The 17,772-nt window shown below is 41.3% G+C and overlaps 1 long non-coding RNA gene across 4 annotated transcripts; it reads right to left on the bottom strand.

Annotated features, from left to right (window-relative positions):
• Window positions 1-3,252: 3,252 nt before the first annotated feature.
• Window positions 3,253-17,451, bottom strand: LOC122980179. Of its 4 annotated transcripts, none has more exons than XR_006403004.1 (4): window positions 17,206-17,451; window positions 9,614-9,763; window positions 8,665-8,727; window positions 3,253-7,831 (listed from the first exon to the last, which is right to left on the bottom strand). It is a non-coding gene; the product is annotated as an uncharacterized LOC122980179 (long non-coding RNA). The 4 variants fall into 4 exon arrangements; XR_006403005.1 differs by lacking the exon at window positions 17,206-17,451 and adding an exon at window positions 9,872-11,079; XR_006403003.1 differs by lacking the exon at window positions 9,614-9,763.
• Window positions 17,452-17,772: the final 321 nt, after the last annotated feature.

The raw sequence follows: 17,772 nt of genomic DNA, 5'->3' as shown, positions 1-17,772 counted from the left end.
TCACTGCAATACATCCATGCTCCTTTCTCTTATATCTCCGCCATCCTCCCCCCTCCTGTTACCTTGAAATCGATTTGGTCTGCTATCATTAGAGATGTTTCAGTTCTCTTAATGCTGCTCGGAGGAGTGAAGAGTGAGGAAAAACAAGGCTTCTGAAAATCTGTTATGATAGCAGGCTGCTTTGAAACCACATCATTCCTTGTAAACCAGTTGGGAGAGAACAGAACACAGCACTAAAGAAAACAACCCAATAATCAAAGCCCAGATTTTTGTGTACAGTTTGGTTAAAGCAACAGTGCCACATAGATAGTGCACACATATATGCAAACATTATGTATCATTTATGTTTTATTTCTTATTGACACACCTCACAGTTCCTCAGACATTTTTCTGTTATCCTAAAATAGGGTCCGAGTCCTGGAAACAAACACAGGAAACAGGGAATGTGTTTTCATGAAATTTAGCAAAATATCATATATATCAACTTATGTTTTGCATCCAGAGTCATTTATTCTTAATTGCAAATCAAAGGAAGTTGACACTAAAGAAAGATTTTCATTTTTGATTTAATAAGGTTTTTAAAATAATTTTCTGACTAGAAAGCCACATCAGGCATTTTCAGTCGTTACAGAACATCATAAACAATCATCATAAAATAGATTACATTGGTTTTGTTTTTGATAACAGTCTCAAGGTTTGCCCTACTGGGATTTTAATCCTGGTCCAAATGATAATTTACAACATTTGGGAGAAAATCCAATTTTTCCGAGAAATTGGTTCAGCACCTCAGACAGTGAATTTACTGTTACAGTAATGTCTCAATCAAGGTTACGGCTATCTTGTGAAAGAATTGCAATGAAAATCCCACAGTCCAATTACTGTTGTGTGTGCAATTAAGTATTTTAAAAACACACACTTATCCTATTACATGACTAAGATGCATCAGGTATGCTGTTGGTGCCTTCCGTCTAAGGTTAAATCTGAACCTGAATCAAGTTGATAGATTAGCAAATCAGCAAATAGATTTCTTAAATTGCTTAATCTGATTGCGTTGACTTACCCACAGTGCTCACTAACACAGTGTAGCCACGAGTCACTGACCCTAGAGCAGAGAGGAGGAAGGAATATAGATCAAAAAGCAGAATTAGAGATTACTTAAAAATGTGTTAGTTACAGTTTGAGGTTTTTTTTGCGTTGCCTAGAATTATAGTATATAGCTTTTAGAGTATAATAAAGTTGGAAATCTCAGTCAATCTCTCTTTTCATGCAAAAAAACATGTACAAATATTGATTCAGATATATAACATTATTTCACAGAGCATTTATTTGGCATAGACTTTTGTCCAAAGCAACAATAAGAGCAATCCTTCAATATAGCTTTGAAGGAACAAGGGTTAAAACTTACATTAAACTTTTGAGATTTCCTTCCCTCAGTGTAGTGTAAACAAATTTCTTAAATCTTTTTTTAATTTTTACTTAGATATATATTTCACAAAATTGATGTTTTTAGCCATGCTAGTGGCATAGCTTTAGAGATTGCACTGTGAGTCTACTGGTTGGTCAGTCCACCACTCTGATCCAAACTGAAATATCTCAACTTTTAGATGGACTGCTATAAATTTCGGTACAGACATTCATGGCACCAAGAGTATTAATCCTACTTCTTTTCCTGCAGTGACACCAGCAAGTTTGCATTTTAGTGAAATGTCTTGACAACTTTATGGATCGCCATAAAATGTGGCAGAGATATATATTCATGGTGCCCAGAGGATGAATCCTTGGTGATCTACTGACTGTTCCTCTGATGACAGTTTTTCACTATTTATGTGAAAACTCAACATCTACAAGATGGATTTGTACAATTTTTGTTCAGACGTTTATAGTTCCCAGATGATACCCTAACCTTTCTTCTGGCAGCACCATGAGGTTGAATTGTGGACGTTCGTGGTTTCAAGTGAAATGTTTCAACAGCTTTTGGACGGATGGCCTCGAAATTTGATACACACATTCATGTCCCCCTCAGGATGAATTTGGTAATCCCTTAACTTGGGCGTGAGTGCATGCATGGTTTGGTTCTGCTTTGTTTGTGTGTGTGTGTGTGTGTGTGTGTGGTCTGTCATAGGCTACTTTAGGGGACAATTTTCAGACTTAGGACCCGTTAATTGGGGACGGCTCGTCCAGTTGGGGACAAAAGCTGTGTCCTCAATTGGGAAAAAGCTGATTTTTGCATCAGTGGCTAAGGTTAAGTTTAGGTTAAGGTCAGGGTTGGGATAAGTCTCCAGGAAATTAATGTAAGTCTATGTGAAGTCCCCAGAAGTGACCATATGTGTGTGTGTGTGTGTGTGTGTCTGTGTGTGTGTGTGTGCGCATGGTTTAAATGTGGATCAGGTCAGTGAGTGTTTAATGGCGGCTCTGAGGTCCAACACCATGCTGCCCTCTCTGTGAACAGTGGAAGATCCTGCAGGGTGGTAGACGATGATATGCTCAGTGGGGAGCGAGGGATAAAGGCTGCAGATAATGAGGTCTGACCAACCTGCAGAGCTGCAGTGAAATGGTGCAAATGAACAAAACATGGATGAGGTCACAGGCTTTAAACAGCTGGGAGCAATAAGAGCAATGCAATATTCAACTGTCTTTCAGCACTACTAAGTGTCCACTTTACTTAACATTTTTTATATTTTCCCTCTGCAAGGTATGTATTCAATACCTCCTACCTATGTGCCTAAAGGAAAACCTTTCTCGAGTATGTTTTTGACAGCAAACAACTGTCATATCTGGCTCACACTACAGTCACAGCCTGATACTCACCTGGAACTCAGCCTTGTACTATGAGTGGACAAAAGAAAACATGCTGATCAGGTTTCTTGTTGGCTATCAAGATTATGCAGCTGCAGATTCAGCTCAAAAAAGGTTACACAGTGTAGTTCTATGAGCTCTGCTGTGCTCTAAAACAGGTTCTATCAGTGATTTTGATCTTCTATTATTTAATTTCTCCTTATCACTTGAATTGAATAACATGGTATTTTAAATAACCACTTAAAGTCCAGTTTTCTACTTGTATATCATTTTAAGTAATTGAACTTAAACCTGCATTCACCTGGATTTTTTTTCCACTTGGGGGAGCGAAAACAAGTTGTGAACACAACATGACATTATATCACCTTTTTACATTGATATGTTGAACTTGTTAGCAAACAGTTTATTTCTTTTTCTCTGTTTTTCTCTTTCTATCGACTCCTGAGGGAAATATCTGGCTCTTTAGCTGCTAAATGCTCCACTACTTTCACATCTAGTGGCTAACTGTGTCTGTTTGCTGTTTGGTGCTGAGAAGGTAGTGTAAAATGGGTTCAGCTTTTTCTCTGAAAACAGCTGCCCATTGCTGCCAAAAATGACACCATAAGAGCGGTGAGAGTGAACTAAGACTGTAAAGTTGCGGGCCAGATGGCTAAACAATGAGTTTAAACTCAGTATAAAGCTCCATAAAGCCAGGGGGAGCTGCAGAGTCAGGTGATAATTCTCTGTATCATTTGATACATTGTTAATATAAAAATATCTATTAGCCACTTTAAGTAATTTTGAAATAGTTAAAATCATCCTATTCCTCTTTGTCTAACAGTATCACATATATTCTATCATCTTGTTCTAACTATATGCTGTTTACACTGAGTAACATATGTAAGCCAGAGACTCCATGTTTCCTGTCTGCATCATTCCATCAAATGGGAATAATCTAGATGTCTTGTGCAAAATTTTATATACATTTTCTTTAATAGTATCGTTGGAAACTATTTTAAATAAAATTCAGTGGTTTTGAACAATGTTTGGCTGCACAACATGAGTTGTCGTAACCTGACGCGCCAGATGTTTTGTTACACAGCACTGCATGATCTTGTGATGTCGCGAATCCAGCTGCCTCGCAAGGTAAGAGTTGTCATGCTGCTAATAGAACATGGCACCACTGAATTGCAGAAATGGATCATGTCTATGTTGAGGAAAAGATGAATATAGTCATATTTGTCAACACAGTGTGCGCACTAAGTGAGCTGTGCTGTCTAATAAACTTTTACTGCTGATGTGTTACTTCATGCCTATGACAGCGTCTCTAAACAGAGTATGAGTCCTGTTTGTGTGTGTGAGTGTGTGTGTGTCTGTGAGTGTGTGCTATATATGTGAATCTTCGCCTCAGATGCGGCACTCGCATAGCTTCCTGCTGCTCTCATGGTGCCCCCTGATAAGCTGGTGCTGCAGAGGGTTTCAGAATGGCGCTAGTGGCAGTGGAATTAGCTTCCATTGTCATGATAATGACAGTGATACTCTTGCCCCGTCCAACTCCGACCAGCCATTGTATGGAAACAGGAATGCAATTTCTCCTGCAGCGGCAACCGACAATCCTCTATGAGAGTGAAAGGTCCCTAAATGACTCTCCATTCAGGCGAGGCTGAGGGGCCAGCAGCCAATTAAAGTGGGAGCAGCAGAACAGTGCCATCCCAAAGACCTAAGGCTGTCTCTAAACACACACATTAAGCAATACCCAGACACACACACACACATTTACACATACCCATTAGTCGCAAAGAACATCTAATCCCTTAAACTATCTTTTTCCTTACAGACCTGATTCTCTCACAGGCACAAGCAGTTTCTACTAAATAACTCAAGAGGTTTATTTGGCCCAGAATGTACAGTATGACTCAGTAACATGAGTTATCAATTTGAAAATGCCTTCATATTGGAGTTGGGGGATTGTAAGAGAGTGTCCCTGAGAAAATTGGAGCCACTCTCAACATCATCCATCATGGTTAAATTCTTTGGTGGTGTTTATGGTATCAGACAGTCTCCTCTGGGCGTTTATCTGGCAGCAGAGGCAGAGTCACGATGGAGGGAGAAGGGTTTCAAAAGTGGTCATGCTACTGAATTGTGAGTGGATGTGTGCTGTGGGGCTGTGTGTGAGCTTTGAGCTGGGAAGAAACCTATAGAGCCAGTTAGGTTTGCTTTAAGCATCTCTACTAATAATCACCCACCACAGCACTGACAATTACTCACAAAGTCTCCGCAGACAAAGCACTCCTCCCGAATGCCTCATTTATTCTGCAGCCACCTTTCCACCATTTTCTCTCTTTGTTTCGACTGCTGCTTCATGCACACTTTCTCCATCTAGAAGCTCCCAGGTTATAAAATCTGAAATCTTTCTGTGATAACTGACTACATTTGAAATAACAATACATGTCCATCATTCCATGTCCAGCCCTATGGGTGCAATAAATGCACAATGAGCAAATGTCCTGTTTTGGCATAGATCATCTCTTATGTTAACCCTACTAACTTGAACATCGTATTGGCAGCTGTTATATGAAACTACTGGCAAAGACAAGTACAATCGACCAATATAAGCTAGACTGCAAACATTTGCAACCTGGAAAATGTAGTCATTTCAGTCTAGCAATATTAGCTGTGTTGAACAATGCTGTCACTTGCTAGCAATTCAAACATCTTGCCTACTTGTCTCTTCTAAGGTCCTTTTAAAAGATGTTGACAAAACAGTCATTATACAAATATTTCTCCCATCTATTGGCACCATTCCTCTTCATGTGTGTTGTCATTCTGAACAACTCTGTAACATTTCTCAACATGGAAGGGACCTTAACAGACATACTACTAACACCCATAGACTTCCATTGTTGTCCAAAACTATTAAAAACACATCACTGAGCAACACTGTTGAACTGGGTGAAACGTTATTTCATTATGATTAATATATAGGTCATTCCCCAAAAATGCACAATTTATTGTGATGTTTGCTTAAAACTGAAAGAAATTACTGCGCCTTTCTTACCAAGACTAAGTCTACAGCCTTACTAGCAGCAGTAGCAGCAGAGGTGCTTTGAGCTGAATGCTAAAACATCTTATTTTGGGTGTCAGCATGCAAAATTTTGGTAATTAGCACTCAACAAAAACTACAGCTGAGAATGATGGGATGTCATTGGTTTTGCAGGTAAACCAAGCTATAACTGACGAATAAAAATGTTGATGTGATGATGGTGCCAGAGGAAAAGTTAAAGAATCATCAGAATTATTACAATTCATCCTGAGAGGGACACAAATGTCTGTACAAAATTTCATCTTAATCCATCCCAAAGATATCTCAGTCTAGATCAAAGTGGTGGACACATTGTTATCCTCAGAGCATGGCTACAAATGCAGCTGTGTATTGTGTTTGCAAGCTCTTTTTTTGAAGATTGACATCTTCAGGAGGAAGAAATGGACTTGACAGTGTAGGGAAGTTGGAAAGTACTGAGAGATGGACTACTGCATTGTTGGTTTTGGCATTTTCATGTGATATATTGACAATAAGAAAAATACAGAATAATCCGAGCCTCATCTTTCAATTTGCCATTCATGTAAGACAAAATATTGTGTCCATTTGTAGGAATATATCATCTTTGAACTTTTTTAACATGAATTAAATAATCTGTTATTCAAACAGCTCCTCAGTCAGGATTTCTGGCAAATATCTGACTGCTGCTACGTACGATTGCGTACGACAGTCATGGCATTACAGCAAGACTAACATCATGTCATCCAGTCCCAGATCACAGCATTGCCTCCTGACATTTTCAGTATGCTGATGTCAGAGAGTCATTAAAAGGCAAATACATGAATATGGAGCAACTGGACACACGTTATGTTGGCTCTTAACAGCAAATTGGCTGGCGCTGGGCATAATGCATTCAAAGGTAGCAGCAGACATCGAGTACAAAATCCATCATATTATATTATACGAAGCGGGTTTAGATGAAAGCCCTCATCAGACAGCAGGGTATTTTTTTCTTATTGTAAATAGGGCTCTTGTGTGTTTAAGCATCGTGTGATAGTCATTGAAGGCTGCAATCAGTCTCCAATTATGTCTCTTTACATCTCAATGAGGAAATCCAGCTGCACTGTAGGATCTGATGATACAGGAGGAGGAGTAGCTGTGTATGTTCATGAGGAGAGGTAGATGATACTTACAGATAGAATTACAGGGTGATATCTAATCATCTGAACAAATCAAGTAAGGACTGCACTAAGTACTTGCTTTATGTCTCCACCTGCTTGTGTCCTCTGTTTATTGGAATTGGGACAGCGTTTTCATCTCCACCTAGCTCCTTGTAGTCACTAGTAAGTATTGGAACAGGCATTTTTCTTTTGATGGTGGACTGAAAGCAAATAACATGAGGGCATTCAAAATGCCTCCATTGTGTGGGTAAGATTGAATTATGATTATGAATTCTATTTAATTATTCGACCGAACCCTTCACTCTTGTCTAACATCTTTTCCAGCTCCCTAAATTCAAATGGACAAACACAAGTATTGGTTTATATATCTATATATATGTATATGTATATATATGTGTGTGTGTGTATATATATATAAACATTAAACATACTTATCAGAGTTTCAGAAAAAGAGTTTCAGAAAAGAACACAGTTTCATTTAAAACCAGTTTAAAATCAAACCAATATTCAGTCTGGTCAGAGAACTCCATGATTATTCTGTTCGTCCTCAATCACCATTAAACCATTATTTTCCCTGTCCTTTATCTACATGCTCTCTCCCTCTCCCTCTCTCTCTTTCTGTTTCTCTCTCTGTCTACTGCTTGCTTTGTCTTTTTCATTTTCTCTTTTCAATGCAGTCAGTATTGAGCGGCCCACAGCATTTGGATGCAAGATGAACTTTGATAAGAGTTAATGAGAACACAGCATTGTGTGGGGAAAGAATGGCTCTAGCTGCACTCAAGAGCCTCCTCACCAGGAAATGGACCGTAAAGAGCCACAGACATCCACTCCGGGTCTGGAGGAGGAGAAGAAGAGAGGACAAGAGAGGAAGACACAGAGGACAGGAGAGACAGGATGTAAAGGGCAGAATGCAGCTTTCACACTAATCCAAAAAATAGGATTTTGTAATTCATTTTCAAAACATGTTTGTTTTCACTTATAATGTTTAGTTAACAAGAAAATTAACAACAGATAAAAATCTTTTCTGCAGACCTCCTAGCCAGTTGCACCAGCTGTTTGTAAAAAACTACTTATTATGCAGAGATTAGATGTTACTACATACTCACACTTACTTACTGCCAGGTGGAACTGTTGCGTCAGCTAGCTGAATTGACCAACTGGCAAACCTAACGTTTGCTAATAGCCATTTGACGTTCGATTGAAGAGTAAAAGTGCTAGTATGGAATATGGTCAATATATCTAACTGATATAAAAAAAAAAACACACCATACCTCAAATTACAAAACTTTATGCGATTAACGTTAAACCAAATAACAACAATTAGCTTAGCATAATCAGATATTTCCCCCTCACTGTAAACTGCATGAGCGTTACTAATTCTAAAACACACATATGCGGATATAAATAAAACAAAGTCATAGCTTCACAAAAGATTGACAGTTGTTTATTTTGTCTTTTGGCCCTTAAATTGTTATTTTTTGAGATTGTTTCCTACCAGCTAGCAACCAATTTACACATTACTAAAGTGTTCACTTACCAAGACATTTCTTAAGTCTTAATGGTGCAACATTATTTAGTAAATCACTAGTGTGTGATTAGCTGGTAGTTACTAAAACTTTCAGAGGGACTTTATGCACAAACTTCGTGATGTCCAGTCCAGTGTTTTACCTTCTCGCCTTATTGCAGTGAGGTAGACTTGAAGTCCTGGGCGTATTGGTGCATCACTGTTGGCTGCGGTTACATGTGCAGGTCAGAGGTAAAACACAGGGGAAACAAAATGAATACGTGTAAAGTCACTCTTTAATTGATGTTTAATTATTGTAGATCTACAGATAGACATTAGACATTAATCTTGTCCACAAGCAAATACAGTATTCTTGATATCCACAGGGAACTGGATTATGAGCTAAAATAAATTATACAATGTGAACTTAGCATGAAACTGAAATTATAAAATACAGATTCAAGCATTTTTCAGAAGTCAAAAGTTTTCTCAGTGAAGCCCAGTGCTACTATCACTACATCTATCCACCAACAAACTCTACCAATAAGATATGTTGCTTTTACCACTGGCAACCGTAAAATTACAAAAAATGTACAGTTCAGATGTTCAGATCCTATGGGTTAGAAACCTGCTCCACCATTGTTTGCTTGTGCTTTTAGGGTCCAACAAGCTATTCTTGCAGTCGCTAATAAAATTACAGAATAAAATCAAAACAGTGCAGAAGAACTGTGAATACATTCTCAGCATACTGCTCTGTGCATCTGGACTCACTAGAACAAAACCCTGCATGCTTTGACTTGTTGTGAGCTGTGCCTCATACACACACTGTGTGTATGAGGTGTGTGCAGTACACACAGTGTGCAGGGGTGCCCTTAACATTACTTTAGGCCCTGGGGCTGTGGATGTTTTGGAGAAAAAGCACCCTTATTATTAGTAAACAGAATATGAAACTCACCAAAATAAGACAATATGTCAACAATAAGTCAAGACAAAGCTAGGTTATTAGCCATATAGGCCTATGTGCACAGCAGTGACATGAGATCACTGTTTTCAATTAAAAACCAGCAAACATCTCAAGCAAAGGACTGGTATTACAGGAACACATTGTTTTACCTTTATTAGTGCTTCCTACTGGTCTTTTTCACCGCAAACTCCTTGACTGTATCTTTAATATCCATGGCCTGAAGAATGTCATGCTTGATGGACATTGGGGTGAGGTGGCCCAGTCTTTCTTGCTGCATATTGTCTGTGGTCTACTTTTAACTAAGGAAGGTTTAGAGAAAGATCACTCTCTGCTTGGTGACTGGAATGGTAAGGAAAAGGTAAAGAGCTATGTCTGTAATAGGGAACACAGTCTGCAATTTTCTTCACCTCGAGTTTGAGCAGTTCACACTAGTTCAATTCCAAAAACTGAATAACTTCTGCCACAAAGTCCTCCTCCAAGTCCAAGTGATATTTTTGTTGGAGACTCTACACTGATGAGTGGAGCTCCTGTGGGGAAATTGCCTGAAATTTGTTTTAAAAGCCAAAGCTTTCCAGAATATTGTTGTATGACTGGTCTCTTCTGTCCAGCTCTGCCACTAGCCTGTCAATCACAACAGTAAACACTGACATGGAAAACTTGCTTCAGCCTGACAGCTGACAGTCTGGTTCAGACGATTCATAGGTCTGTCTTTTTTCATTTCCTCACACACTGTGTGTCTGTTTTATAGACCTCTGATACGGTTGGAGACATCTTCATCTGAAAACGATCAAATTGATCGTATAAGCCTGCCACATACTGCATTACACAGGTCAAGTTCAACTGCCTGTAGTGCAGCGCTCACTCTATGAAACAACAAAAGAATGTCATTCCACATATTGCAGAGAAATGCTATTTCCAGCTTATACATTTCTTGTGAAGTACTCTGGCCTATTGCTGTGTAGTTTGGGGCTGGTGCTCATTGTCAGTAATGTTTTGTAGTGATTGCTGGATACCTGCATAATTCAAACTCATTTATGCAGGCAAATGGACCTATATGCAGAAACAACAGGCAGGCGGCAGGAACTGAAGAAAATAATAATTTATTACCGGACTGGTTACTGGCAGATGAAGACAAAAACAGAACTGGCTGACTTGAAACACAAGGAACAAAAAATAACAGCTGCACACACTGGGAAACATTGACCATGAACTGACAAAGAACTCAAAGAACAGAAAGGTATGAATACACAAGGAACAAATCACAGAACAAGACACAGCTGGAGTGGGGCAGGCGATGGAAAAGGAGGGAACACAAGGGTTGTGCCTTGCCTTGCTCTGTTTGTTGCCTGGCAGGCAACAAACAGAGCAAGGCTAACGAGACTAAACAGATCAGGTGTGCAAGGGAAAACAGGCTGAGCAGGTCTACAGCAACACATGAGAAACACGAGGTTACAAACCGTCTCAGAATTACATAAATATAACTTAAAGTGCACAAGTCATACTGAGCAAACACGGCAAATAAACATCAGCATTATATTGCCAACCTAGGAACTTTAACAATAAAGACTAGAAACATAAATTACTGTTGACATAAATCTAAATTAAGACTGCATGTGTTGCAGCCAAGTGCAACTAGCAATGTCTTTATTTTTGCTTTAAACAACAAAAACAAAGTAGTCTATGCTCACTCTTACAGACCGGCAGCACACTTTCTCCGCTGCTAAAAACGAGTGTCCTCTTCTCTTGGCTACCATGACAACAACAACACAACTCGCTTTTTCCGCCTCAACAGCATAACCTGGTGGCGGGAACCAGACAGCGCATCCACAAACAATACTGAATGAAATACAAACTCACGAAAGAAAGACATTTAGGATTATCTATACTGCCTGCAGACATGAACCTTTATGCAGTTTAAATTTAACCCATTAGATTTATTAAATTCTGCAAATTAACCTGTTAAACTCAACTAAATTACAAAAGAAAATAAATTGGGGGGGTCTCTGGTTTGACAGTAGGGAATGCCCTCGTTAACAAATATAAAATATCTTACTGATATCCATTGACCCCTCACACTCTCCCCTTCTTGAAAAAATGTCGTCCCGACATTTAATTATACCTCCAAGCCTTTCACACAAATACATGGACAGTCGTGAAACTGAATGGGCCAACATTTAGGTTATAACCTGGTTTGTGAGATGCCCAGACTACCGTGCACTGCAGTCTGGAATACTCCTGATGTCATCAGTCTCTTTTTTTTTTCTTGTGCCCAAACACCTGCATAGTTAATGCATATAACACACCCATGAGTTCATACACTGCGGTAGGTCATTTCTTTTTCTCATCACTAATACCCAACCCACACAAAACATAAGTCGGCCAACAGTCTCTGTGTTTCCTACTACAAGATCCACACAAGGCACATAGGTATCATTCAAAAGAGGTAAAGAGTGTCTTTTCAGTTTACTAGGTCATTTATAGTCTATTACCAGGGCTGCCAGTAGCCACTGACAGCTATCCCCTTGGTTGAAACACTTCTCTCTGTGAAATTCGGCTGGCCAAGTCTGTCATAAGTCAGAGTCTGTGGATGCCTCCTTTGTCTCCTTGGATATTCCCTCCGCTCTGTCTCCTCGATCATTTCATCCTCTGAGCCCCTCTTGTCTGTAGCAACAGCATCATCTGCACTGTCCTCCGAAGTTGCTGTGTGGATCTGTCCCTCCTCAACAATTTGTGGAGGCTCGCTCCCTTCTGGGACAGTCTTTTCAGCTTGCAGATGGAACTCCTGAGCTGTGGGGTTCAGTGAAGGTGGACTTTGGAGTCCAGCTGGAGACCAGGTGAAGGTCACTGCAGGAAAATCCTCATCTGACTCCTCACTATCCATTTGTTGAGTGTGTTTAGTCACCAGTTTTTGTCTGTTTTTGTGGCTATTTCTTTTCTTTGTCTGGGTTGTTGTGGGGGTTTTATCTTCATGTGCAGTGACAGGGAGGAAGTCACAGGGTAAAAGCATGTTCCTGTGCAGTATCCTCCTCCTGCCTCTACCACCTTCTGGTTCCACCTCAAACACAGGACTGTCCTCACCCTTCTGACTCTTAATGACATAAGTGTCATCCTCCCAGTAGGAATGGATTTTCCCTGGCCCTCTCGGCCACATTTCTCACCAGGACACGGCTGCCCACTTGGAGTGGAGGACCGTACACTCTCTTGTCATATTGTCTCTTTCCTCTATCTGCTGACTTAGAAGCATTCCTGAAGGCGATGTCATATGCCTCAGCCATCCTCTGTCTCCACCTCTCCACATAGTCCTGGCATGGGCCTGAACAGTCTTCACTCTCTATCCCAAACAGCAAGTCCACTGGCAGTCTAAGTGGCCTGCCAAACAGTAGAAAGAATGGAGAGTAGCCTGTGGCCTCATTAGTTGTGCAGTTAAAGGCAAGTATGACTTTAGGGGTATGATTTTTCCAGTCACTTTTCTGTTCTTCGGTAAGTGTTCTTAGCATTGAGAGGAGAGTTCTGTTAAACCTCTCTGTTTATCCGTTTCCCTGGGGGTGGTATGGACTAGAGACCCCTTGATACCAGAGAGTGCTTTTAGGTGGTGCAACAGTTTGTTCTCAAATTCCCTCCCCAGGTCATGGTGCAGTTTTTCCGGAAAACCAAACTTGAGACAGAAATCACTGAACAGTTTATCCGCCAGTTTTGGCTGATTTGTTGGTCGTAGCATATGCCTGGGCGAAGCAAGTGTAGTGGTCCATTATCACCAGTATGTATTCATAACCACCCCTACATTCTCCCAGGTGCAGGAAGTTGACAGAGACCAGCTGGAATGGGTGAGTGGTTTCAATACTCAACATGGGTGCCCGTGACTGTCTGTTTGGTTTTCTTTTCTTGAGACATTCACACGCATTTGTTATGAAATGTTCTATATCCCTCTGCATTTTTGGCCAAAAGAAACGGTCCCTCATCAGATTTACTGTCCTTTCTGTTCCCAGATGGCCCATTTCCTTGTGCAGCTCATTTAAGACGAGAGGATGGTACACTTCTGGGAGCACAAGTTGACTTTTTGCTTGAGTTCTCCAGTGCATTGTCCCATCTGCCCTGATCTCTAGCTTGCCCCACTCTCTCACTAGAGCCTTAAACTCAAGACTCTCTCCCTCTAGTTCTCGTGCAGCAGGTCTCTTATTTCTTATTTTGTAGTCATACATTTTGCCTGTCACAGGGTCTTGTCTTTGGGCTGCCTGTATCGAATCTCTGGATAATGGCTGAACAGTGCTGAGCAGATTCTCTGTTTCCAGCTGTTCTTTAAGAGCATCAAACGACACTGAGCTGAGGAGCAGGCTTTGTTCTTTTTGTTGAACTAAGATGCCCTGTTCTGTTGCCCTGACTTCATCCTGACAAACTGACTGGGTGCACTGATTCATGTATTCCTCAAAATCCAGTGGCATTCTTGATAAGCCACCTGCATCAGAGTTCGCTTTGCCTAGCCTGTATTTTATTGTGAAATTGAAATCTGCTAGCTCTGCAGCCCATCTCTGTCCAGTAGCATTAAACCTCGCTGTTGTCAGTACATACGTGAGTGGGTTGTTGTCTGTATAGACCACAAAAGAGGGAGCATGAAAGAGATAGTCTCAGAAGCGCTCGCAAATGGCCCATTTAAGCACCAGAAACTCGAGCTTCCCAGAGTGCAGATGATAATTTCTCTCTGGAGGGGTGAGTGTTCTGGACCCATAGGCTATTACTTTTAATTTACTGTGACTTCGCTGGTACAGCACCGCTCCCAGTCCTGCCTGAGAAGCATCTGTGTGCAGGACAAACGGTTCATTCAGGTCTGGCTAGCTTAGAATCGGCGGGTTGGAGAGTTGGTCCATCAGATGGCATAAGACCTGGTGATGATTGTCGGTCCAGGAAACTGGTGTGGCTGAGGTTAGCTGCCCTTGCTTCCCTTTCTTTGTTTTCCCTTTTTTAGAAACTCTGGCACTCTTTGAAGGACTTTGAGCAGTTGCTGGGGCTGCTAACAGTTCATACAAGGGCCTAGCTATGCAAGAAAAGTTTTTAATATATGACCTGTAGTAAGACAGAAAGCCCAAAACCTGCCTGACTTCTCCTACTGTGCTTGGTTGTTTTTCTTTTAGAGCCTGTACAGGAGCCACTTCTGCGGGGTCCATGCTATGGCCTTCTTTTGACACTATCTTGCCCAAAAATCTAACTCTGGATTGAAAGCAGTTCACATTTCTTTGCTGTAAGCTTTACTCCATGTTGCCTATATTGATGCAGGACTGTTCTTACATATTCTACATGGTCCTCAAAGGACTTACTGTGAACTAGATTATCATCCAGGTACGGCAGGCAGATGTCATCACGTAAACCCCACACTCCTCCATGCTCCTCTAAAATTCAGCTGGAGCTGAACTCAGGCCAAAAGGAATTCTCAACCATTGGTACAGGCCCCAAGGAGTGATGAAGGTGGTGAGCGGCTGACTTTCCTCGTCTAGGAAGCCTTGGTGATATGCTTTACCTTGGTCTAGTACTGAAAACCATGAGCTTCCACTGAGACTGTCTAGCATGTCCTGTATCCTAGGAATGAATGGATGTCTATCTGGCACTGACTTTCGATTTAGTTCACGATAGTCCACACAGTCTCAATTCACCTGATTTCTTTCTCACACACACTATGGGTGATGAGTAAGGTGATTTTGATTTTGTAATCCAGCCCGTTAATCAAATCCTGCAGATACTCCTTTACTTCCTGGTGTAATGGATTAGGCACACTGATGTAAGTTTTCTGGACTGGTATCTGGTCGGTTAAGTTAATGTGCATGCGGAGTGAGGCTATACAGCCTACATCATTCTCATCTTGGGCAAAAGCCTTACATTCCCCTGTATGCATTTCTCTCACTAGGACCTGCTGGTCACCAGTTAAGTGATCTAATGCTACAGTGGGGTCCCAAGCTTCACTACTGTGGGTGGTGGGATGTGTTGTGTCTGAACAGTCTGTGTCTCTTGGTGTGGATTTGTCTAAGCTTACTTGTGTCTGTTCTTGTGTCACAGATTGGAGAGCCACTGGGTACACAGCTTTAACGCTCTCCATGTGTCCCAGGCTGACTCGTGCACCCAATGTGATATTGTGTCCTGTGGTATTGATCACAGGAACAGGGACAGTGGCCGAATTACCTCTTTTCATGGTGAATAGTACTTCTTTAATGTGCAACCCCTAGGGTAGGTCTGTGTCCATTTTGGGGCAAAACAGCATTACAGTGTCTTTCTCAGTCTGTGTGTGTGCGCAACATCTCACTGTGGTGACTTCGCCTGGGTGTAAGACAACTTTACTCTTGCCTGTCCTTACCATGATCCCCTCATTACTGGACTGGTGAGCGTGCATTAGCTAGATAAAAGATTTTGCCGCACCAAAGTCAATGTCAAAAGCACTGCTCACAATTTCTGTTGTGAGCAGTGCTTTTGTACACCCTGTGAACCATCCCAGGTGTTGCTGGTTGTCTGCAGCTCAGCCACTCTGGGTGTCATGGTACTGTTCTTCTTTAACCTGTTCAGTCTCTCAGTCTCAAGGTTAGCTGCTTCATTTATTTTTTCAATCAGGGTTTCATCTGTCACGTCCAGATTATCAAGGGCTTGATCTGGAATTTGATATTGTCATTGAGCAGTCCTGTACCCACTGACCTCAGAAACTTCCTTTTGACTAGATCTGCATTGTAGTGTTCCTCTGACTCTCTCTCCTTGGATGCAAAGAGCAGTTTGTCTTTTAGTTCAATAGCGCTGAACAAGAAATCTTGTGCTGACTCTTTTGGTTCTTGAGAGATACTGATCAGTTTTTGGTACAGGTCTGATGTGTCATCTTCTTTGTAATGTCCCTTTAATATTGTTTTTAGCTGAGGCAGGGTCAAATCAGTCTTTATTTCAAGCATGTCACGCAGCTTTAGGCCTAGGCTGATGGCCTTTATCACAGCCTCTATGACTTCTGACTCACCGTGACCCTTACGGAGCCCGCTCTCCATCTGGTGCATGAGGCTGGTGTATGACAACTTGTCACGCTGACCTCCACCAATTTGGCCACAGATGCGAAACTCACTTCCGGCACCTTGGCTGGCGGCAGGTTCTGGATCGGGTTTACTGTGGCGTCATCAGATATGTTCAATTTGACACCAAGCATTTTTATTTCCTCTTCTAAGGCTTTGCGGGACTGTTGCAGCTCCAGATATTTTCCTTCCATCTCTCCGGTCATGACATTCCCGCTCTTCCCCTTTGTTGCACTCCTCCGTTTTGCCGCCCATAAAGGATAATAGTTCTTGAATAATCTGAATTGCTTCCTCTGCCTCTGCGTTTTGTTCTATATCACCCAACTTACTTCCCGCCATTTTAATGAGTGTTCGTCTGCTCATATTTTCAACAGTCTCGTCGTCTTCTTCGATGCATTTTATATATTTACAGATCTCCACTATCCGGTCCCAGTTCAGCTGGCATAGTATGGTGGTGGCTCGGTCTAAAAGTATCTCCAAATCCATCTTGCATTTGTCGGCGGTTCTTTTTCGTTCCAAGTTCGTCTGTGGAGAAAATCCCTCTTCTTCCGTCGGGTGCCTGTAATGGCCGCCGCGCTCTCCGGTTGAACTTTTCTCCTGGCTGGCTCGCCAGAATATGTTGCAGCCAAGGACTCAGGCAGATGCAGGACTGTCGTGCAACTAGCAATGTCTTTATTTTTGCTTTAAACAACGAAAACAAAGCAGTCTATGCTCACTCTTACAGTCCGGCAGCACACTTTCTCCGCTGCTAAAAACGAGTGTCCTCTTCTCTTGGCTACCATGACAACAACAACAGTTTTCTTCTTCTCCTTCACAACTCGCTTTTTCCGTCTCAACAGCATAACCTGGTGGCGGGAACCAGACAGCGCATCCACAAACAATATTGAATGAAATACAAACTCACGAACACTGTATCCTGGAAAGATATTTAGGATTATCTATATTGCCTGCAGACATGACCCTTTATGCAGTTAAACTCAACTAAATTACAAAAGAAAATAAATTAGGGGGGTCTCTGGTTTAACAGTAGGGAATGCCCTCGTTAACAAATATAAAATATCTTACTGATATCCATTGACAACTCACACATGTAACAACATAAAGACAGACAATTGTTGCTCAGTGTTTCAGTTCACTTTTACACAGTTTCTAAGAGAGTCAATGAAGCAAGCAACAGTATCTCAAGTGGTCCGTTAATATAAACTGCAGCCTCTTATCTGTCCTTCTTCCCACTCAGTCCAGTTTTAAACAGGCGGAAAAGCCTGAAGGCATCTGGTGGACTG

The sequence above is a fragment of the Thunnus albacares genome, chromosome 1 (genome assembly GCF_914725855.1).
Source record: "Thunnus albacares chromosome 1, fThuAlb1.1, whole genome shotgun sequence".
NCBI classification, from domain to species: Eukaryota; Metazoa; Chordata; class Actinopteri; order Scombriformes; family Scombridae; genus Thunnus; species Thunnus albacares.
Note: the sequence above shows the minus strand (reverse complement) of the source record. Positions and strands in the feature narration are given on the sequence as shown.